Below are 24,963 nucleotides of genomic sequence, written 5' to 3'. Positions count from 1 at the left end.
GGTCGCTTTACACCTGTCAGAACCAGCGCTGTCACACTGGCAGCTGATCCCAGGACACTAGCATGTGGCACCTTGGACTCTATCTTAGCCTGGGGACATTTACATAAAAATCCCAGTATATACATGGTGCTTAAAAGACACGTTGTTAAGCCCGCAAACAGTAATAATGGAGATTCTGAAAATTGTTTGTCATTTCTACATCTGGTTTTTATAAAACAGGTGGGTCAGAGATTATTCTATAATGATTTTCGGCCCCATGAAAGCTTATCATATTGGGCCCCCAACCCAGACAAGTCCAAATAAATGTTCCAAATATTTTAGGGCCCTTGTCAGTCAGGGGCTCCAGGAATCGCTCTAACTTCCCATCCTGCCCCTGTGAGTGAAAAATGTCCTTCCAAGTGGATCGTCTACCCACCAAAAGTATTGCAGCTCCACCCAGTACACCCCTACGAACAATACCAACACTGGTGTTCACCCAACATACCCAGATCTCCACCTGGTAATGCCATTGATGGAATGACATATTTCATGCATTATGTTCACCTCATAAGACCCTATGAAAATGTTGCCCATCTTTGATATGCTTTCTCCAGGCTTATATTTGATGCTGTTCAGTCAGTAACGTGTCTCAGTCTCTCCATATGTGTTTTGGCTTTTTGTTCTCATCTTGGTGCATAATGGATTTGTTCATCTGAGCCTTGAACTTATGTATATTTGATGCCCATCTACTCTAGACTCAGGATCACAATGTGTTAAATCTAATTTGCTCTTTGTGAAGGTACTTCAACTGACATGTGCCATGGCTGTTTCCCATGGTTTAATGGATAATACATCTTGCAGGTCTTCCTACCCAGATTCTTTATTGCTAGTGACAGAATGAGGCTGCAGTTGTCCATTACTCAATCTTGCTCACATGCAGATGACCATTACACATTGAGTTTGAGTTTATGTATGGATTGTTAAATGATGTGTTGTGACAATTCTGAGAGGTTTATCAGATTGTAATAGGTTGAAACAAAAACTGAAAGCTGCAGTTTTTCGGTCGTTCTGCGGAGTCACATAACGTCAGCGAAGGAGATGTGAGATTTTACCCTTTTCTTTCTTGTGTTCACTCTGCCTTCGTCTTGACCTCATGTGGTCCTTTTCTTTTCTAGTTGTGTTTCTGTCTATTGATGATAATTTCACCCTCGTGGAGCCGCACACGGACTGTCTGTCGGTTCCCATCGTAAACAGATTAATAAAAACAATTACACAAGTGTGAGGAGAAAAAATAAATAGGATGGAAATGTGTGAGTGTTTAAGCTCGAATTACTGTACTGAAAGTGCAACCAAAGTGAAACATTTCACCCTCTCACTCTAACAAGTACAACAATAATTTACTTACAGCCCTGGATGCCTGGTATTGTAATAATTTGCACAATGTAAGTATACATTTATACAATGTCCTATGTGCTTCCTGCATCTACTTCCCTCTGATATGTTTTGTGCAGTTAGAGTACCATTGGCTATGCTTATTCTCAGTGCATCATTTATTTGATGTAACCATTGAACTCCTAGCCCAGTAAAATGGGTTTAGTTTGTCAATTAAATATCTATAAATTAAATGCAAGCAGTGTTCTAATAGAGCTCAGAGTAAGTTCCACAGATGCAGATCTGAGTGATGGAGGTCAGACCGCTTCTATAAATCTTTTTATCAGACGATTTTGATTGAACTGACTTCATTCCACAGAGTGATTTAGCGTGGTCTCCTGCCTTTCGCCTCAGACCTCCGTCAGGCTCCTGTCAATGGTTATTTAACCTTCCCAGGCAGAGGCCACTGATTTGCGGTGCTGAAACAATGCAATGCTTCCAGGGATCTGGATCCAGGGGACACAATTGAGAAGGTGCAAATCTACATTAATCCAAAATGAAATTGGAGAAATTGAAGAACAAGGATAGTTCTTATCATGTTTCGAATTATGTCAGTTTTGTAAATTGCACATTTTTTTTTATTAAAAACAAATTCAGAGTTGCTAGTGCATGAATCCTTTATCTGAAAGAGAAATAAAGACCAGCTTGAAGAGTATTTTTCCTCCCAAAATATAAGTATTATATATTTATGTTACATGTTCACTCACCTCATTCTTCAAATTTGCATTATGCTGCTGATTCTGGTCTGAATAGTGAATAGTGATGTGATATGTCAGTGGATACTGGTCACGACTCCTGGGAATTAGTGTCGTGCAGTGGCGGATCTAGGATTTTTCTGAGTAAGGGGCCATAAAGGGGCCACAATATTCATAGAGGGGCCAAGTATCGCTCTCTGACAAAGGACAGATGAGTGACAGCACAGGGGCAATCAGGGGGCCAATCAGATTTCAGCTGGGGCCAATGCCCCTGTGGCCCCGCCCCTAGAACTGCTCTTGTGAACCACATAAGAAACTATAAAAAGCAGCGGACTGAGCTGCATGATGTATCACTTTTCAGGGAGTGTATTGCCACTGATTTTTGGAGCCATTTTAAAGCACAGGATTCCTCCTGCATATCCATTCACCCTCCATTCCGCCTATGCAGTACCAGGCACAAGGCAGAGCACATATACAACCAGCTGCATGTTTTTACAAAGCTGGAGGAAACGTGTACAAATACCAGTGGAGGATATACAAACTCTACAGCCAAGTGAGCTGGGGACAAGGGGGGGGGGGGGATGTGGATGAGGTGGGGTGAGGTCATAACCCATTTACGGGGAAGCATGATAATTTTGGGGGGGGGTATTTATTACAACTCCCCCCCCTAAAGTTACACAAATGAATAAACTGAACCTCCCTGTCTCTAGAAGGTTTAACTTTCACTTTTTCCCCCCTCTTGAAGGTGCAAGGCTACAGTGCTGATCGCTGAAGCAGCGTGGTGCTCAGGTAATATGAAGTATCTTATTATTTAATTATATAGGCAAACAACCGTGACACTGCTCACCTGTGATGTACTTACAGTAATTAGCTCATGTACTGCATTCCATTGTAATATTTGTGATTATGGACTGTAAATTGTGGACGAGTACTTGTGTAAATTGTGTGACTGGTTTTCTAAAATAGAAGGAAAACAGTAAACATTCCTTTTTTTACTGGAAGAAATTCTCAGTATGTGTCCCTTCTGACGGTAAGTGTGAGGAGCAGACACAATTTAGGACATATTAGTAAAAATAAAAAAGATCACTGAGTTGGAGATCACTGAGTTTTGTGTTTGAATAACTGTCACATAACTGTTTAGCACAGTATTGCATGTGACTTAAAGAGAGTTATAGAAAATCCTTCATCAGTGTTGATGTGAGGGCTGGATGGTGAATCAGTGGCTTGAGTTGTAGCCTCTATTTTTTTAAAGATGAAAGTTTGGTTTGTGTGCGTGTTGGGGGGGGGGGGGGTCATGATTATGTTACTTTGTGGGGACCAAATGTCCTCACAATGTGATGAAATCTCAACATTGTAGGGGGCAGTATTTTGGTCTCATTAAGAGGAAACGCAGTTTTAGAGAAATCTGTAACTGTGACCAAAAACACTAAATATACCAAAAGTCTTGTATTTTGATTGCTTCTGGTTAAGTTTGGGTAGGGTAGGGGTTAAGTTTTCATCGTTGGGACAAGGGTTTTTCCCATAGAAATGAAAGGATGGTCCCCACAAAGATATCAATACAAAGACTGCTTTTGTATCAGTTTGGGCTTTCATTTCAACCATGGTGTGCTGTCCTTCCCGGGACAGACCTTACGCATGCTGTGACCTCGTACTGCATGAATAGTGCTGGGAACATTATACTGTATATATATATATATTTACATCTATTTTTTTCTGCTTTGGAATTTATTGCCAATTGTAATGTTTGTTATTGTTGTACCCCATTGCAAATAATGAGGGGAACATGACTGAGTTAAAAGTTACTATGTAAAAGATTTTTAGTTTATAAGGCAGCAAATGTGCGTAACTTCAGTAGTTTGGTTATAAGAACCAAAAATGACGTTATTTAAAACGCCACAGACATGGGTATGTGGGGCGTGTCTCTTTCACCTACCCTTAGTCACTAATTGCCCACCCCCTTGGGTTCGACTGACTTCAATCCCCAAGGAGCACTACAACATTGCAACAAGTTCACTTTGCCACGGCACCTTATATATTTTTGATTTTTTGTCTCCCTGGTACGGTCAGCTGTGAATGTTCGTTTATTCAGCACCTTATTGAATTATTCACTTAGAATAAAAGTAGTGGAATGCCGAATTGTTTTTTCTTTAGAGTGCTGTTGTACTGCATATGTACATATGTGATGGTTGAGGAGGGTTACCTACTCTGACATGATGTTCTTATTGCTGTGTAAAAGATTGCTTGATGTGTTTATTTCCCCTGGGTCCCTTGGAGTTTGTCAAGGTGGGATCCAAGTCTGACCTTCCTAGTAACACACTGAGAGCTAATGGCACTAGGGCAAGAACAAGACAGGACGACTGTAGAGGCTTCATCAGCAGGACGTTCCATTAAGTCATTGTGTCACTGCCAATCCTACTAATACTGCATATGTAGGCTGCTGGAGGTCTACAGGCAAACATCTGAAGTGAGAGGACTGTTTTTGTATGAGCTAAAAGCGGTCCAGGGCTCTTAGTCTACATGTATCCCACTGGTGAGGAAGGCGAGTATTAACCAGGATATTTGACAACCTCAGTTCCCATGATGCTGGTTGTCATGGAGACATGCACCCCAACATCTGGCCACATTTGACGGATCTTCTCAAATGGCTTTTTGAGGCGACTTTTCTACCACTGTCCTCAGGTTAGGGTTGCTCAGGGAAAGAAGCAAAGTACTGTGGTTAAAGGTATATAGGCATTTAGGCATAAAAAACATTCAGTACTGCTGGGAAGATCTCTTAAATATTAGGCACTTCTTCATATAAGTTTACTGATCTTGAGGCCTTCAGAGAAGCTGGAAGCAGGGAGTTAGCTATCAGGTAGGTCCAGGTGCCTGTGAGTGTAGATACTGTGTCAAAGTGTCTTGGTTGAAGATTATGGAGGGGTAGCATGAATAGTGCATGCATTGCACAATTGGACAGTTTATGGAGTGTTGCTGAAAGTTTATAATCCTCCCCCAGATCCAATTGGTTTGGTTTCAGCATTGGATATGTCTGGTTCCTTCAGAAGTCCAGTTGACAAATCATTTGGTTTTCTGTGGCTTTGTTGGCAACACTTTGAGATAAAACAGAGGATTTGCAATATTGTGGTGGCTCCATTCTAGAAAGTTCAATGTGAACAGCAATTAGCTACTGTAACAGGTTATAACAACCCTTATGAAAATCCTTTAATCTTGAATATCTGTCTCTCTTTCTGTTCCTCTCTCTTATACACACAGAGATGGACCCAGTGATTCCATCCCAGACAACTGAGAATGAGACCTGAATGCCTTGCATGTGATTTAATAAAAATATACACAGATAGAACAATTCTCCTGTTTTTATGGCTTTTGGTAGCTAGATGGAAGCATGAAGTAGGCTTTTTACCAGTAATTACATTTGCTGTCACATTACAAATAGCCTATTAATTGTTTGATGTCTGCATTACTGCACTACAGTTTGTGAAACCAGATTAATGGAGCTAGAGATTTAAATAAGAAAGCCATGGTTTGTAAAAAGCATGGTTTGTAAAGACCATGGTAAAACAAAAACCATGGTTTATGACCAAGATTATACTAGGGATTAACTGTAGCATGATAAAACTATAGTCATGGTTTCCATAGTTACATAGTTATGTCCAAGATAGGATTTAGATTTAGTGTATTTCCAGTGTATTTTTAGCAGGGGTGTAACGTCACATACAACTCATGGTTCTGGAGTTCATTTTATTATTAAAACTGCAAACGCAGTTAGGAATAGCTGCAATCCTAAGGCAATGACTCTGTTGACACGTCTGAATAACAAAATCTAAGAGACACTTATTTAAACAACGTAAAAACAATTATCTAAAATAAATTTAAAAGCAAAACTATACTGTTGCAATATCTGTTGCAATAAACACCTCTATAGCCTATAGGTAAAATCCAGGTAAAAGTACTTTCAGCCTGCAGAGGCTGCTTCTGACTTGCTCTGGTCTTACATACATTTGGATGACGTCTCAAATGAGTTAACATTCTTGCTTATGTTTTCAGCCACATATCCGAGTTCGATATAACAGATCTGGCACACAGTCTTATTCTTATCAACTATTCACTTTCTATAGCGGTGCTGTAATTTATTGGGAAACCAAAACGTTCCCAAACCTCCAATTATAACTGGCAGCAAACCAGCATTAGCTCTAACCAGCTCACAGCCACAATTTGCATGATGTTTCCCATCTGGAACATCTACTTGTGAATTTAGGTTCCACCCGTGTCAATAAACGTATGCATTTGTTTCCTTGTGTGTACCGAACCGAAAATGACGAACTGAACTGCACACGACGAATACGTGAACCAACACAGCCCTATTATTTAACCAAAGTAATATATTCATATTAAATATAGTTGCATGTAGTCAGCGAAAAAAATAATTACAAATTATTTAATAACTTATTATTATTTATCCTATCATCATCTAGGCAATTATCCCTTTGCACGCCCCCCTCCCCCCACCCCCCTAAATTGGGAGCCCGGTGTGGCTGCACTGGATGTAGCACCCCAACTACAACTCTGGCCCCCCCAAGACATCACTATACCAGAGAAGCAAGAACTTCACTAATGATGCTTCAAAATTATTCTTCCTAGACAAATTACAATGGTAATAGGTTATCCTCTGTCATTACCGCAGTAAAGGATTTTATAGCCATTACCTTAACCAATTTTGACCCTATTAAGCACCAGTTCCCATATGCATCCTATACTCCCTAAACTGTAAAATTGGCTTTTGTCTATTAAATTGTCCATTAATTGATATTTTGATGCTACAATCTATTTAGATAAATAACACGAGCTCTGTTAAATGCTTAATGTAGAGCTTGGATATTCATGGGCAGATTGTGTAATGGGCGTATTCACCCTGCATGTTTTTCAGTCGCCTGAGCAGTTAAACCCACGCAAGATGTGAATGGGGAGCATTAGGGAATGTAGGTTCTTGTGGATGTCAATGACTATTTCATAAATTTTATGCAATAAAAATGACACAATTATTTTTAAAAGTATATATAAATATTAGGGTCCAAGCACATGGTCATGCCACTTATTCAGCATCCCTGGAGTATTAAGGTCCTTGTTCAAGGGCCCAAAAGAGATGCGACTATTCTGTTATGGTTTCAGCTCAAACCAGTAACCTTCCAGTCACAGATACAGAGGCAAATCCCACTGAGCCATACAACACCTGGTACTGGGTATGTCCTAAAGTACAAAGAAGAAAAGGGAATTAAGTACAATTCAGTAAGACCACTACAGTGCATGGGAGAGCCATTAAAAGACTTAAATTGCTGAGAGCTCTTAATGTGCAAATGGTTTAATGTTCTTGCATAAAAGCATTTGCTTGTAAATGTCACGTTGTTTTGTATGAATAGCATTTTCTTTTATTTGTCATTTCAGGGTAAGTGTGTCCTTAATTCTTCGTCACGTTCATAGAAAGACGCTTTATATAAAAGCTTTTCATGCATAGCATCTTGAGAGCCAAAATATTCATGACCCACCACTTCCATTGGTAGATTTCCATCCTCTCACTTTATTAAGATAAAAGACAAGATATAATGCAGAATATTTAACCTGAAATAAACTTTACTGGAAAAGCACTAAAATAAATTTTAAGATAAGCAGCGTTCAAGAAATTTAAACATAAAAGTCAGCGTTTGAATTGGTATGGGGATAAAAATGGATAAAGCTCCATTTCACATATACTGTTATTAAAGTGCAATTCACATTTGAAGTAACTAAATTTTCTTAAAAATTCCAATCCTCAATATGGATGGAAAAACAATATGAGATATATCCTATGTATGAATTCTATCATATTAAATTATTATAGCATTAATTTAGGTGGGCTTGAACTCTGACCCTCTTTTAAACCTCAGCAGGCTGATTGACTGCATGAATTCTATTCATTTCAGCCAAGCAATTATTGCTCTGTGCTATTTTCTACCCATTTTTTTCCCCTATACTTAAATAGACAAAGGTAATTGATGACTTGATATTTCCCGTTCAAGGAGCAATAAGTAATAAGCAACTTTTCTCATAGCAACATAACCTCTGCGTTGTATAATTAACACTTCATTTTTGCGCTCTGCTTTGCATTACTTTTTTCCCAGTTTATAGTCTGTTTAAACTGTCATCCTTTGAAATGTTTTATTAAAATTCATATTTATACACATCTTCTAATTATATCTGAAAAAAATCCTTACATTTATCTTTTATGTACTTTAGCTTTTTTCTGTTTACTGTATGCAAATGTTAGTTTTTTGATTCTGGAATTAGACAGAGTCATTTTTAGCTCAAACTTCAAAAGCGCTCTGGGCGGCTCTGGTTGGCGATCAGCGCCTCTTCGTGACACTAGCGCATACAAAGAGAAGATTGAAAAGCAGCTTTGGCGAGTCACATTTAACCCTCCTTGGCAAACAGATTTAGCAGGACACAGCCAAGGACACCAGTGAAAATGCGGCAATCCCAGCACATCGGTTTATTAAAAAATAAAACAACGTGTTTGTACCACAGTATGAAAAACTGTTTTTAGAAGCCCCGTCAGCAGTGGGTCCAGCGGGCTTACACCCCCTGAACTGCGTTTGTCTGTGGACTCTACGCTGTTCTCACCCTTCACTTGTATGGAAGTGTGAGCCAGCGCATCTGTGCTGCTGAAAATTAGGTGTGGGAGAATAGCTAGCATTTCCCTAATGCTACATGTGCAGAGCTGCCATCTCTTGAAAGCAGACTGAGTAAATGAGCTTCCCTTTCAAGATCCCAACAATTTGGTGGGGAGGAGGGAGGGCAGATTTAAGAACGACGGTTCGCGTTGGATATCTAAAAACGACCTTCTAGTCTGGTAGATCAATAGAAGGAAAGCCCGATTCTGTCAGTACATTTCAGATTCTTTCTTTTCCCCTGTTTAGGAGTCACACAGGCCCTGGAGTGCTCCTCCAGCACTATTGTTGCGTGCTATATTTAGTGATGAGAGAGCAGAGGTACGGGTCCAGCTGTACTGAGGATCTAATGCTCAGCACACAAACAGTCAGTCAGGGAACTGCCGGGGAATTGTCGCACACAAGCATCTCGAACAGGCGACTTATTTAATAAAAGCGTGCCTTCTCGCCTCTATCAGAGAGCAGCAGATTTTCCGCAAAGCCACTTGGTAGTCGGTGTGAAGTTATCCGCCAACATTAATGTTCACAACGGGATTTTAATGAATGAGGTTAGGTATAAATTGGACTGCATTACCCTATTACGTAGATATAGATACGCACACACAATTTATAAGATGCCACTTAAGAGATAAAATATCCATGACCGGTTGCATTCATTTCTATGAGCAATGAAGTGGATTAATAGTGGCAGTGGATCTTAGAGTTGTATCTCCTTGCACTTCCACTTATCCTGGTCAGGGTTACTGGGAGCCCGTGCAGGCTATTATAGCCAACATAGGACACCAGACTGGGGTACAGCCTCTATGAGATGCCAGTCCGTTGCAAAGCACACACACAATCACAGTCCATCTGTAATTCAGTGAGCCCAGTTACCCTGTCTACAGGTCCACTGCAGCAAACCCCATGCAATACTGAGAGACTATGCAAACTCCACACATATTTCATAGGGGGCATTCAAGCCTGGGGTATGAGGCAATAGTGTTACCCATTGGGCCACACATATTTGCAAGCCAGAGATAATTTTGTGACTACGTTCAGGAGTATGTTTAAAGCTGGGTACACACCAAGCCGACAGCAAATGGGCTAGCGCCGACCAAGATGAACACTCAGCTCCTGTCGATTGCAAAGATTTGTGCTGGAGCACACCGCGTGACTAGAAGTTGAGACTCAGCCCAGTGAAAGACCTCAGTTTGCTGACTAGCTCCGGCACGACTGGGCATGCTCAGTCCGCCAAAATAGTGCCAAGGAAGACCAGCCGTGTCTGACCGTGCCACACCCACTGGCATGACGGGCAGTCAATGGCTCTCACCAATGCCCTGACAGCTGCAGATGGCTGAGCATCATGTGTTTTGGGCTTAATATGATGTTTGAATCTTCAATACAAAACCCATGGAATAAAATTCATGTTGGTCTGTTGCTGCATATATTTATCATTTTATTGTCACACGATGATGAAACTGAAGTTTAAACTTGTACATGTTTACACAATGGCATTATTTTACAGCTAGAAAAGAAATGGATTAAATATGATCTTATATATGGTTTGATAAATTATATCTTAAATGAATAGTTTACTGTAAATGTAGTCTAAATATGTTGCTTTTCTTTATAAGTACTAACTGAAAGCCCAATCTCTGCCTCTCAGACAAATGTAGTATTTGATGAGGAAAATGTTTCACTATGAAGAAGGTGTGACACCGGCCGAGGAAGAGGGACAGGGATACAGAAATGCCAGCTGCAGCGAGATTTAATGAAAGCACTGAAGCGCTAGCTCCAAAGGGAATGGGCTGAGAGAATGGTCGTGGTCCGAAAGCAGGGGTCAGAAGCCAAGGAATCCGTCCAACACGGAGACACGGGACAGGAGCACACGGGGAAGCGGTAACAGGACGGGCCGGACTCAGCGGGGGAGACGGGTCAGGTTCGGGAACGGGTCTGGGAAGAGGACGAGGAGAAGGCAAGGTGAACACACAGGGCGGACGGAACAGGTACGGGAAACCAGGGAGACGAGAGACAAGAAAACGCTCAGCAAGGCTCAAAGACATCGGCACAATACTTCGCAGCGTCCTCCGGTCTGTCTGTGTCTTTTGACTGCTAGTCAATGAGGATCACTGCGACGCGCCTGGTGGGCTCCGCCCCTGTGGGCGTGACAGAAGGGTCAACTAAAAAAGTATTTCTGACTGAAATAAATTATATGGTTTTGATCTTAAATTTGTCTGGAACAATACAGGTATGTAATGAAATATGCTTCATTTCATAATTGATTCTGTAAATCCAATTTATAATAGTGCATCTATTTTTAAGAAACGGCATCCCAGATACACAGAGATCAATGCCATCTTTTACTTATGCAGAGAATTTGTACATTTTTATGTACTGTGTAGTATATTCTATATTTACTCATTCATCATTTTATCCCATATGCTAAAAAATGCCAAGTTTCATGGCCTCCTCCGTTCCTTAAAATTTTACAGAGACCATGAAAGTAGGACAGGGTAATACATATGCTTTGCCAAATGACAGTGATCAAGAACATAAGAAGTGTAACAAAAAGCAGAAAGTGTTCTTTTAGAAACCCCAAAAAACTATCACTGGTTATTTTTAATGACACATCATGCCCAGCTTCTTTATCATCAAACATTTGACAGCATTTTCTCTGAGCAAAAATCACTTTTTTCAGGCAATTCGGTCATGATTTACCTGGCAATGACAGTGTTTAGTGTTAAGCCAAAATGCAATTACATCATGTATCCTGCATCAACATAACATCAAACAACTCCCCAGACATCAAGAGGGGCTCTCGGTTTTTGCTTGAGCAGCAGCCTTTGGGCATGGCAAGGCACTGAGCGAAAAGTACATTTTGTCCCAACATCTTCACAGTCAAGCCTGAAGTGATCACACACTATTCTGAATTCGGGCACAAAGCATGAATAATTAGCCAGGATATGTATGTGCCTAGTGTGATTTGTTATCATTTGTTTTTTTATTCATCTTTTAGTAAGAGCAATGCATGATAAATGACTAATTAAAAAATGTGGTCCTATATATTGTGTCAGAGGAGGATCTACAGTCCTTATAGCCCCCTGGTTCAGTGCCAGTACATGTGACCTGCACAGTGCAGTGGGGTGGCTTGCAGCTGGGTGTCAGGGGGGCAGGGAAGGACCAGCGATTCCAAGTCTCAGGTCATGGTTCTTCACAAAAAGGGTGGATTGCCCTCTCCTGGTTGAGAGATGAGTTGTGTCAGGCAGAGGCATTTAAGTATCTCCCTGAAACTTGGCATTTTTTAGCACATGAGTGAGAGAAGAAGGGAGCAGGAGATTGGCAGATGATTCGGTGCAGTAATGTGGATTCCGTACCATTCTTTCATGATAAAGAGGGAGTCGAACCAGAAAGCAAAGCTTTCAATTAACCGGTCAATCTTCATTCCAACCATCATTTATGATCATGAGCTCTGGGTAGTGACCAAAAGAATGATACAAGGAGCAGAAATGAGTTTCCTCTGCAAGGTGTCTGGGCTTAGCTTTAGAGATAGGCTGAGGAGCTCAGACATTCGGGAGGGGCTCAAAGTAGAGCCGTTGCTCCTCTGCATCGAAAGGAGTTTGTTGAGGTGGTTTGGGTACCTATCTAGGCTGCCTCCTGGATGCTTCCCTGCAGAGGAGTTTCAGGCATCGTAAGGAGGCCCCAGGGCAGAACCAACACATGCTGGAGAGATTATATCTCTCGACTGGCCTGGGAACACCTTGGTATTCTCCTGGTTGGGCCGGTAGGAGGTGGCTAGTGAGAGGAAGGTCTGGGCATCCCTGCTGGTCCTGCAAACCAACCCCAGATAAGCGACAGAAAATGGATGGATGGATGGATGGATATATTGTGTCTTTAAACTGAACATTCACACATTCTGACAAAAGCAATAAAATACTGGGTTCACTATTAAGTGGTTCTAAAGACATAAAACTAATAATCAATGTTATGCCATGATACACTGAACTACTATCAAGTATAGGGAATGCATAATTGCACACACATACAGAGATAAACACACACACAAACACACACACACACACACACACTTGCAGTAACAACAATCCACCCAGTACAGTACATGTGTCTTTGAAATATGAAATTACGCATATCCATCATTGTGTATGTTTTGGTGGTTATGGTTATATGTAAAAACAAAGGTGAAAAAAAAGATTATATCACAGTGCTTCAACAAACTGCATGAAAACTTTTCTTCAAAAGACTTTGAAAATCTTTCACAATGCTAATTTTAAAGCACTATACTTTATTGTGCAGTGTACTGTTAATGACAAATGTGCAGCAATTTCTTTTTATACTGCTAATTATCAGTGCAAATGGATCACATAAGAATGAATTCTAATTTATGAAAATAACAGGTTCGAAATTGGCAGTGTCACTAGATCTGCACACCTGAAAATGGCAGGTGTGAATATAGTCAGACATTACAGGCAGGAGACATGACAGGTATTACTTCCATTGTTAATTACCCCCAGTATTTCAGGAAGCAGACAAAGGTGAGCATGTGGACTTAAATGCTGAATTCAGACAGGCATACTGGCTTCCCAGGACTGAACTACAAAAAAGAGATAATGTCCAATGCTGCCGACAATGTCAGGCTGTTCACTCGTTGACTCTTTCTCTCCTTGCCAGCACGTTTGTCTCGCTGTTGCTGTAGTTGTCCTGATCACAGAAAAATTGAACCTCAGCAACTTCTACTTATTATTTTTTTTTTCCATCACATGCAGACGCAGAGAAATCGATTTAGCTCCCCTCATCCCCAGGAAATCTGTCCTCCCCTCTTGTTCGTGGCCTTCCTCTATCCTGCTACAGGAAGTTTTCCTTTAATGGTTGAGCACACAATCATCGCTCCTCACATCAAAACCATCCAGCCATACAGATTAAAACAGCATGCCTACCACCTCAAGTATACTCTGTTGTATCGCTGCCCAGGGTTAATAAAACATTCCATAAGCAGACAATGCACACGATTCTAAAACTTATTTTTTTCACGATGGATTTTTTCATAGGCAATAAAATATTTAAATTAGTTATGTGCTAGTAATACATTTTTATTTTACTTTTTAAAAGATCAATAAAAAGTGGTAGGTGTGTGTTTGTTGTAATATTTATTCCTCATATCAAAAACCAGAATTTAAACTGTCTACCCAAAGAGATTAGAAAATAGTCTGGATGCAGCTGCTTAGCCCTCAAAAATCTCCCACCCCCATCACTCTGTACCCCAAAGGCAGGCAGAGGTCACTCAGTGTTCCTTCTAATTATTATTTTAATGAAAACCTAACTGTCCACCCACCTGCATCTCACCATTTATCTATGTGACACCTAAAGTTTACTGAAATATAATGTCACAGAAATTGGTTATAACCCATAATCAATCATATATCTTTCTCATAACTTTGGAATGGATTGATGGATGGATTTTCTCATTAATTGTAGGCTGAACAACAAATCATATGTACAGGCGATGTAACTCTAAAAAACAAGCAAACAAAAAAAAAAAACAAATATTAATAAGAATTATAATAATCCAACCACTTGTTCTATTCAGGGTCATGTGGGGTCTGGAGCCTATCCCGGAGACTAGCAAGGCAGGGAACAACTCAGGATGGGGGACAAACCAATCGCAGGGCACACGCACACAGGCACACCTATGGGCAATTTGATAACTGCAGTTAGTCTCAGCATGTTTTTGGACTGTGGGGGAAAGCCGGAGCACCTGGAGGAAACCCCACGACGTCAGGAGGACATGCAAACCCCACATCCATGGAGCCACAGCGGAGCCTTCAACGCAGGTCCCAGAGGTGTGAGGCAACAGTGTTAACCACTGCACCACTGTACAGTACCATCAATAATAAGCTTCTCTGAAAAGGTGAAATGCGATACACTCAGCACCCGTCTGCATGTTGGCTCTGCATATATAAGCTGAATATACCGCAGTTTGGGCAGAATCCCCACTTTTTCTACAGTGTTAAGTGCTTCTCAGAAGGTCCAAGCAAGGCTGGAACATGGACACTGATGTTTCATCACTGATGATGATGAGTTTTAGTCTCATCCATATCCTACCTGTAAGGTGTAAATGGGATCTATTACATTGTTTGGCAAGTAGATAGGTGGCTTAGTTAGTAGGTATACTTTATTGGGTCCTTGGAGTGAGATTGCTTTTCTGCAGAAGGTTTGGGTACATAGCAAAGACATGAACATGACAGCAGACAACACTGCAATGCAACATGCCAACTACTCACATGTAACTATTGCATCCTGTCACAAATAACGGCACATTCTGTCCTCTGAGCCGTGATAACACACAATGTGTAACATTTAACTTATGATTTAAGTTCTATGGATAATTCCCTTCTATGATATTCCATTTGCGAGCTATATAAGCGTTTCAAGCGTGTCAGAGAGTTTTTGCAGCTGGCCCATGTTGACATTTTGTGTGACGCTGCTTGGGGGCTACAAACATGGCGTCATTTATGTAGAAGTAGGTGGAAGGGTGTCACCTCTTTCCTGGTCTATAACTCTGTCAATCAGAACCCAGAAAATACAACCGGGGGGCTCTATCATAAAGCAGGATTTCTTACTTAGACAGATAACTTGTCAGACTGAAGGTAGTCTGGGCTAAATGTAAGTGGATGAAGATAAAGTCCATGTAAATTAAGGTACCTTAAATCAAAAAAACAATTCATCCTAAGCAAGACATAGGCCCATGTTCTCCGCGCAGTTCAGGGTCCCCTAATTTAAATGGACTTTATCTTAGTTCACTTATATTTAGCCCAGGCTACCTTCGATCTGACAAGTTCTCGACTAATCTCATCTTACGTCTACATGCAGTCACTCACAACAAACAGGGACATATATGTGTGATTTTAGGGCTTACAAACATGTCTGACTGTTAAACTTTGTTCGTTTTACCCGGAAACATTGGTAGCTGTCCAGGGCAGCACTTTGCCACACAAAAAAAGATAGAGGTTGAAGGGGGGATTCATCGAGAAGATCATACAGTACAAGATAGAACTTCATTAACCATAAAAGATTTTAAAAACTATCCAAGACTTAACCTGTACTCCCAGCATTCCCCAGTATCAAAATGTACCTATGCTCTTTTGGACATACTGGTGCTGGCCCTAGTCCATTTTACCTACATTGCAACTCTGCCCTAGCTAATTTTTCTACATGTCCTACCGGTTGAATGCCTGGCTCAGGCAGATTGGCTGCACTCCTCAGCCTGTCTCACCAAGATTACAGAGAAAGAGCAAAACTGTCATATCCAACAGCTAGATTTTCTGCCTGATGATTTCTGAGAATTTGAAAGGGCATCACAGGAAACATGTAAGTGGTGGGACTTGGGGCAGCTCTCGGGAGTCATGGCTTTTGATTTAGATTTGCTTTTGATTTCAGATAGACAGAAACGGGAAGAGTAAAGAAACAGAGCCTTGTTTTGATCCAGGCTGAGGTGCAGGTGGCACACAGGCTAATAGGTTCAAAACCAAAGAAATATCCTGTTAGCAAACACAGCAGCTGGAACAGAGGGATGGGACATGAAGGAACAGAAAAGCAAAACAGAAACTGAAGGAGACTCTGACCATGCAGCCATGCAAAATCAAAATATGGACATCAGAAAGCACGAGCTTAGCTATAAAAAACAAATATCTATGCTTTCACTACCAGAGCTACATGTCTCAAGGGTGAGAAAGGTTTGCTCTTCCAATTATTCAATTCCAGCGCTTCTTACTTAAATGTGATTGCAAGGCTGAGGGTGCAGTTCCTTTCCTCCACTGGCTTAGCAAGACAGTGGAACCCATGGTGAGCCTGTAGCAGGAGTAACCAGTAATCAGACACATTCAACAAACTAAATGCATTTTTGCCTTTATGGGAATTTATTAAGAAGGCCATAATGCTTTGCTTGGTGTGGCAATGGTCTGTAGTTTTCCACTTGTCATTGATCTACCTGATCTGCCCATTTCTTCTTCCCGGATCTCCTAGGAATGTAAAGTCAGCTGATGTACTTAGTGCTCTCCAAATAATTGTTATTATGAGCATTCCTCGGTCAGCAGTGCTTTTCTGCTGGGCTACAACATTGGAATTGGCAGGGGGCCGCTATACTAGGTGCTGGAGGAAAGCGTGAGAGACTGGCATTCAGCTGGAGCAGCAATGGACTGCAGGACCCTAGATGGATGGATGGATCATTGGCTTTGTCATCCCGACGCATCACAAACTGTCATCTGATCATTAGGTAGTCCATGACGTAGGATGCTGTAGTGTCACTAGGTTTGCAAAGAGGGAGAACATTTCTTGTGCATTTCTAGAAACTTTCCATGGGAAGTGGGGTTACACAGGGGTCGAAAACCTCTGGTAAATTTTTTGAAACTTTCCAGAAACTTTCCATGGGAAGTAGGGTCGCAAAGGGGCAGAAAATTTCTGGAAATTTTCCATGGGACATAAAGCTAAGTAATTTTGGAAATATTGAACTCCAAGGAACTCCGTATGAATGTCAGATACAGCAAGGAAAGCAAACTGTATGAATAATAAATACAATATGACTTTGCATTTTGATGCAGATGCTTATTTTGCAGTTTTTTACACACAGATAATTACTCACAAGTGCTACACAACAATATCACTATTAGTGGCGTCAAAATGTTTTTTTTTTCCAACTACATTAAGTTCCACCTGTAAAAATTCCCAACCTCCCCCATTTGTCCCTCAGTGGAAGATGCTGGTGTGCCGAGCACAGGAGAAAGAACATGAAACAGATGAAAGATGCTCCCAATATCTGCTGAATCACTTATACTACATACTGTAAATGCAAGCTGAAAGTTTAGCTTTCCATGTTTTAAAATTAAGATTTTCATAACTCTCCAGGGAACATTTCCTTAGTTTTACAGTGTTAGATATTTAAGGTGTCTAAGATAAACAAAATGTGGAAGGAAAGTTGTGTACAGTATATGGGTTCGGGATACGTCTGTGTAGGTTCTCAATAGAGTCCGGATTGGACTACAAACATCTTAAAATTCATAGCAGGAGTCTGCTGCATTGTATATTTCATCTTCACAACAATGATCTTTATCATGTCTTCTGGAATAATAAAAAGGATGAGTTTTGAAGCTGTGGACTACAGTTCATTTCTTGAATGTATTTAGGTTTCTGCTCTGCTACCAAAAATCAGTACAATTTAAACTTTGTGAAATACTTTTTAAACTAAAAAAGTTATACATTTGTTGCATGATTGTATGTTTTCAAATTAGAAAAATAAGGAGATTCATTTCCGATGTGCTAAATTAGTTTTGCGTGTGTGTGTGTATGTTTTATATATTTTTTAATGATTTTCAGATTATGCTTTTTAAAAGGATAATGAGATGTTATCTACAGCCACACCTCATGTGTTCTCATGGTTATTCTTCAGAGATTGGTGCCTATAAATTCTGTGTGCATGCTGACTTCCCATGCAAGATACCCCAGGCTTAAGTGTCCTGGGGCAGGGCAAAGGTTCACTGCGACCTTCCAGTGTATTCGCACTTATGGACGGACAGACAAAAGTATCCATTATTTGTATTGATTTGTAGCCAGAACTGAGAAATGCTACAGTGTGTGATTTTGACAAAACAAAAGGATGGCGCTAAATGTATTAAAATTGTTAACCCAGACATATGCATATGTCTATTCATACATATGCATATGTTAATATATGCATATGTATTGATTGTTAATCCAGCACAGTATAAGTATAATTTTCTTTCACAAATCATTAATGGCTGGACTATATCATGGCATTGCAATACATTCAAGGAAGAAAAACACTGTGCAATTTGGCAATACTATTTTTAATCCAAAATGTTACATCTTAACGAGAACACATAGCAGCGACGGGACAAAAATATCTTATTTCTGTCATTCTTACTTCAAAAAAACACTGATGGTCCAGCTTCATCCCGATCCTTCCTTCTGCTTCACAGCTAACCTACTTCCTGGGGGGAAAGACTAACTAAACTGAAAAACAGCAAACTAAATACACAGCTTCGCTGCACTACCTTGTGAAAATGAACACATCCTGGTCCCAGATACCAGCAGGATCAGAAACTCTCAGCCCCCCTGAGCCCGGCTCACCCCTCCTCCAACACTCTCTGGCCATGACCTCTATCACCCATCTGCAGTTTCCTGTGATGCTTCTGCTGCTGTTCTGGGAGCTGTCTCCTCACATATTGAGGGCTGTACCAAAAGGTCAGCTGCCTGTCCATCATGGGCTCTCACACAGAGCCACTACACAGAAATGCTCTCTTGGAGACCCAGAACCTTGGGCGTGTGTGTGGGACTATGTGGGCCTGCATGTATATCCGCACAGCTAAGAATTCTCCCTTATTACTGATGACCCACCTTGTTGTTAATGGCAGGTTCAGTTTTCAAGCCACCTGCACCTCTCATCTACTCACAATCAGCAGTACAGACCATTCACACTTAGATGGCCTTTGTTGTCTAACCCCATCTTAAGTTGCCGTCCTTCCATCTTCCTTCAATAACTCAGCTGGCCACCTTGACCTCATTCAGCTGCATCAAATGCCTCTCAAAGTTTCCCTCTGGTAGGTCTATGAAAAACCTGGCACTGTATGGCTAAGCTGCAGCTTGCTGATTCAAACACGTGAAGTTGTTCGTGTGGGAATCGCCTTCGTCTTGCAGACGCTACAGCTATGCTACTGTACCACAGGTGGCGATTTTAGAGATTTAGAAGCTGAGTTAAACTCCATATCCACCTTGCTTAAATATAAACATGATAGTTCGACTTTAATTATATATCTAACAGGAAACATACACTGTAATAGCATATTCAAGTCAATTCTTGTTAAATAAAATGACTTCCAGTCCATCTGAGGTTTCCGTGCATTTGTGTGTTTTGCTCTTTCTCCCAAAATACAGAAAAATGTTCTGTTCAGCTTAACTGGAAATTTGACGTCTATCAGTAAATGTGTGTGTTAGTAGCCAATAGACAATGTCTCATGCAGGGCAATCTTCCGATTATTCTGATCTGACAAAAAATGCACTAGTTTCACGTTTTCTATTGTCACTTGTGTTCCAAGGAACACACTGAAATTCTTATGCCGTGGTAGCAGGAGAGGGGAGGGGTGTATGGGGAGAAAAGGACAAACAGTGCAATACAGGACAGCACTGCAATAAGAGACAAGACAGTGCAGTGTTAAAAGTGGCAATATAGACGCAATAAATAGGTGGTGCACCGGGGAAGGATGTGCAAATAGTCACAGCGGCAGTACAGTGCTGATCAAGTGGGGAAGTGTAATTTTAAGACGAGTACACTGAGTGGATAGATGCAGGTCACTGGTGATTTAGTGACCTTATAGTTTGGGGGAAGGAGCTGTCCCTGAAATTGGGTGGTGCAGGTAATGATGCAGCGGTAATGTCTTTCAGAAGGCTGGACTGCAAGGAGGGCTGAGGATGGAGCTGGTCCTCTTCTGGACGCTGCGGACGTGCTTTGAGAAATATGCCTCAAGCAGTGATTCCCGGTGGTCGAGCCTCCAGATTCTGGACTTAGGAGCAGAGTGGTATGTAGATATAAATGGACGCAGTGCTACACAGAGGCATGGAGCTGACTAGCACCAACATTGGATGGATCAGGAAGTAGGATGAAGGATGAAGTAAGAATTGACAAGCCAAAGATCAAGAGCAATGAAAAATTCAAGAGAACCAAAACAGCAATAATATAAAATATCAAAGTCTTTGACTAAGCGTATAAAAACTGAGAATGGAATGAATAACCTCCTCTGAATCTGGCGTGAGATCCTAGGAAGTAACAAGACCAAGCACTGAATTACAGGCTGTTTATGTACTGTAGGAAGAATTAGTTAAGTGATAGTCTTTCCATTTTACAGAAATGTAGGACCGTTGAAACTGTACCTACTGTATGTCAAATACTTCTCTGGACAAAGTCTGAATGACTGAAAGTTTCTAATGGAATCTGAAAACCACAGCAAAGGTTTTATGCAATTTTCCAGTCTAGGACTGACATGATCCGGTTAGGGTTGGGGTTAGCGTTCTGCCACAAGATCTTTGCTGGGACGTGAAGTCGTGCAACTTGCAGTTAATCTCTACAAAGGCTAATGGGATTAATTAAAATTCCCCAAACCATTCAGGACGATACATTTTTAAATACCCATTCTCGAAAAAGAATTTATGATGTCAAATATTTGAACTGTAATCAGGTGAAATATTGTTCGAAGTTCGGTTGGTTTTTATAATGAATTGCTTAGTGTCACGCAGCCCACTTAAATTACGATGGAAGAGAATAGCACGTTGAAGGTTTTGAGAAGGAAAAATCAAATAACCAACATAAAAAAAAACAGAATAATGAACTCCCTAGAAAAATAAAACCTTTGCACATCACACCTATGGAGACTAATGTGAGTCAGAAAGCTTTCATCTTCTGATGTCTTTTGATGTCCTGAAAAACACTTCCAGTATCTATTGAAAATGTTTTTTTTTGTTCCTGCACATCCTGTGCACATTCATTCAGTGATATCTGTGGACCTTTTCACCCTTCAATATACCTGCATAATAATCTCACCAAAGACTGCTTTACTGTTTTCATTGTCATCACTCATTCCGAAGCTGTGCTGTTTGCAGGTGCTTTATTTATGCTGCTGTCAGTTTAGCGGTTTTATTTACTGCCATCCTTTGTCAACATACTATTGAAAACCAAATAACATTTAATGCATCTTTCTTTTATTTCTAATATCAAATACATATTTTCTTTCTGCTGCCTCTTCTTAGTAACTAAGAAAAGCCTATTAGTGATTTTCCCTCTGACTCAATATTTTTCCAAGTGCGTCACTAGGAGTTTGACTTAAATGCTGCGTACTTCCTAAGGGCACTGTGCCAGCTTTGATTGCCAGTACCCAGAGGGAAAGGGCTCTTTAGCTAAAACAGGGAGCTGTCATTCGCTAAACGAAAAGGAAGAGATACAGGACCAGTCAAAAAGCCTGGACACATTTGCTGAAAATCTTTTTTTTTTTCTTTTATGTTTTTCAAGGTAATGACCCTAAGCACCCCTCAAGGTTATGTACGTTCTGTATTATCTTACGAACACAGAAAGAGATGAGTGCTGTGACAGATGACCGGGCCCCCACAACTTTGGAGTGAGTCAGATTGAAGAGTTAGATCAAGGTGCCCAGAACTTGTGGAAACTCCTTCAGGACTGTTGGAGAAGCATTCCAGGTGGCTACATCTGCAAGCTGTCTGAAAGAATGCCAGGAGTCTGCAACGCTGCCATCGAAGCAAAAGAGTCTACAATTTTTAGATCTTGTAAACTTCTATTGGTTGTTGCAATATCTGTTATGTATGACATCATTGCCTCAAGGACTTTTATTGTAAGGTGAATCTAAAGCAGAGACAAATGCATTAAAAGCAGGTGTGTCCGGACTTTTGACTGGTGATTTATATGCTTATTTTGATTTCCCGTTGATCTTTAAATAGAACAGATCTCTTAGGGTCCTTTAATTAATAGAGTGACAGAAACAGATTTTTAAATAATTTACAGTGCTGTTTTAAGCAATAAATCACTGATACTTTGTCAGTCCTTTACAGTGTTGCAACTGGGCCAACTCTGAGCACTAACTGGGGGCTGAACATACTGGTGAAAAATGCTTAGCTAGCGTAATATTTTGCATTAAATCCGAACTACCGTGTTTTCAACACACTGCCCTGTCCTCTACAGCAATGTTTCCCAAACCAATCCCAGAGACTGGTGAGCAAAAATGTGGACTTTCCGGCAGGGGACTTGGGGGGAGCAAAAACATGGACTGACTGTGGGACCCCGAGGACTGGATTGAAATACAGCTCTAAAGATCCAGCAAATCACATCGAAATTAATCAAGGATTGTGTTTTCTTATTTTATTTTATTAAAAATAACTTAAATATCCATGCCTGTCTGGGCATGTCTTTAAAGTACACAGAGGAAAGAGAAATACTAGCTGCAGAAAAATAAGCTTGAATACACCGGTAGGCTGTCAAAAATTCTTTTCAAATGTCATCTCAAAACTTGATTCGACAGTTGTGAAGCTGTGCTGCAGTTTAGCAGAATGCACGTTTTAAAACACATTACTGCTATGTACCCCAAGAACAAAAAGTTCACATTTCTAGTTTTAAAATGCAGTCTTATTGTCATTTCTGTAGCATACAGGTAATACTGTGATTCCATCCCTTTTACAAAACCAGTGTACAGTTTTGTAGAGTCACTGTGAGGCTGGAGCCTGTCTGAAGAAGCCCACAGTGCACGCCAGGTTTCCAGCCAATCACACGTGAAAGGAAAATTAGAGACACAAACTCTACTAATTGCATATTGTTAGACTGTGGGAGACAGCCAAAATACCTAGAGTAAACACAGGCGAACATAGAGAAGCATCCAAAATCCTCGTACGCAGAGCCAGAGGTGGCAATCCAGCATCCAAGTCCCCAGTTATGCTGCCTACATTGTTCATTATAAGAGAGATGCTAGCTGCTCTCTTAGCCAAGCTTGTTAAATATCATTTCTGTGGCTCCATACCTCACCAGTGTTTTGCCATCGTATCAACATGCGCCTTGTGTTGCTTCGTATTCTACTATGATGTTATTCTGACATTCAGAGGTGGACATTTCAGGTCCAGAAAGTACAAATCCAGACCAAGATTTTGTTTCAGCCAATCAGCTGAGTCCTCTGTGACTGTGACTCTTTAGGCTCAACTGGTTGGTTGAAACAAAATCGTAGTTTGGATTTTTGCTTTCTGACGAAATGAAGTTTCAGAACCATGGAGAGCGGCTGAGGTTTCAACACCACTGGGCCAAGAGCTTAGAAACTGAACATGCACACAGCAGACCTGTGATTACTCCTGCACCCGGAGCTCACACTGTGCTGTTTCTCCAAGATGGGAGGTTCAGACCTCCATCTCGTTTGTTCCCCCAATCAAAATGAAGCCGGACCACCTGCTTTTCCCCTTCCCTGCTGGGTAGTGCTCTCGGTTCAGCATTTGGCTAGAGACTTGAGTCCTATGTCTTTCAAATATGCTTGTAGTTGTTGGAGACCACGCCTGCTAACCCAGCTATTAGTGGGCTCCTGCACAGTAACTGGTGTTTGAACATGTGTCTGTGTAGACGGGGGGATCAAAACGTTCGCAGTGCAGTAAAACCAGAAACGTTCTTACTTTTGGAGACCTTTTTTCAGTTCCTCATTTGGATTAAGGTTAAGGGTTAAGGGTGTCATAGTTGGGATTCGGGGAAATGGATGGTCACCATTTAGATGGGTACGAGGGTATGTGTGTATGTGTGTGTCTGTGTGTGTGATTTTTTAAATCCTTATTTATATATAGTTTTTAGTGTTTCTGTTCATGTTTTACATTGTTATTTAGACAAGGACAAAGTGGAAATTAGCAGAGGTAACCAATCACAATCAAGACCACTTACTGTAAATATTGCTATAGGTATTTTCTATTTGAATATCACCTCTGTACAGCCTATGAGACATTTCTAGTAGCCCTGCTTTTGTTCCTCCCCGGAGTCTGTGCACCATACTAACTTTCACCTTCATGAATATCTTGAACTATGCTCTACTCCTACAGTCCAAAGATAGATGTATATGTGTTTATAAAGTGCTTTACAGTGTACTGCTGTGACTAGCATTAAAGCCTCTGCTCGTTGAGATTGGGTCTGGCCACCACAAGACTAATTACATAAGCAGTTATTGAAAATGGATGGATGGAAAATAGCTTGGAATAAACTCCCCATATATCACTGTGAAGTTTACATCAATATGCTTCAAGCCAATAGACACTCTGCTCCTACTGCTTATAAAGCATTCCTTGTTCGACTTGGCACATCAGGTGGTACATATATATAAAGTGGAAATGACAAATTGGTTTAAAATGTTTTTTTTTTTTTTTTTTTTTGCTTTGCACATTGTCTTTTTTTAATTAAAGTAGGAAATCATTTAAGCCATGCAAACTGATTTCTTAGCGGGCCATTCCGTATAGACTGAGGCATACAATGTAGCCCAAAGGATTATGGGACCAAATGATATCTTTGATCTTTGAATTGTATGCATGCTATTGTTGTTTGGGCTGAAATTATTAATATATATCTGGAAGTTTCCTAA

The 24,963-nt window shown here is 40.7% G+C and overlaps 1 long non-coding RNA gene across 1 annotated transcript; it reads left to right on the top strand.

Annotated features, from left to right (window-relative positions):
• Positions 1-2,534: 2,534 nt before the first annotated feature.
• On the top strand, positions 2,535-17,903 carry LOC125707614 (uncharacterized). The gene is made up of 4 exons (XR_007382308.1): positions 2,535-2,658; positions 2,851-2,894; positions 10,449-17,069; positions 17,544-17,903. It is a non-coding gene; the product is annotated as an uncharacterized LOC125707614 (long non-coding RNA).
• Positions 17,904-24,963: the final 7,060 nt, after the last annotated feature.

Source organism: Brienomyrus brachyistius, chromosome 14 (genome assembly GCF_023856365.1).
Source record: "Brienomyrus brachyistius isolate T26 chromosome 14, BBRACH_0.4, whole genome shotgun sequence".
Taxonomy (NCBI): Eukaryota; Metazoa; Chordata; class Actinopteri; order Osteoglossiformes; family Mormyridae; genus Brienomyrus; species Brienomyrus brachyistius.
The sequence above is the reverse complement of the archived record's forward strand: the minus strand, read 5'-3'. Positions and strand labels throughout refer to the sequence as shown.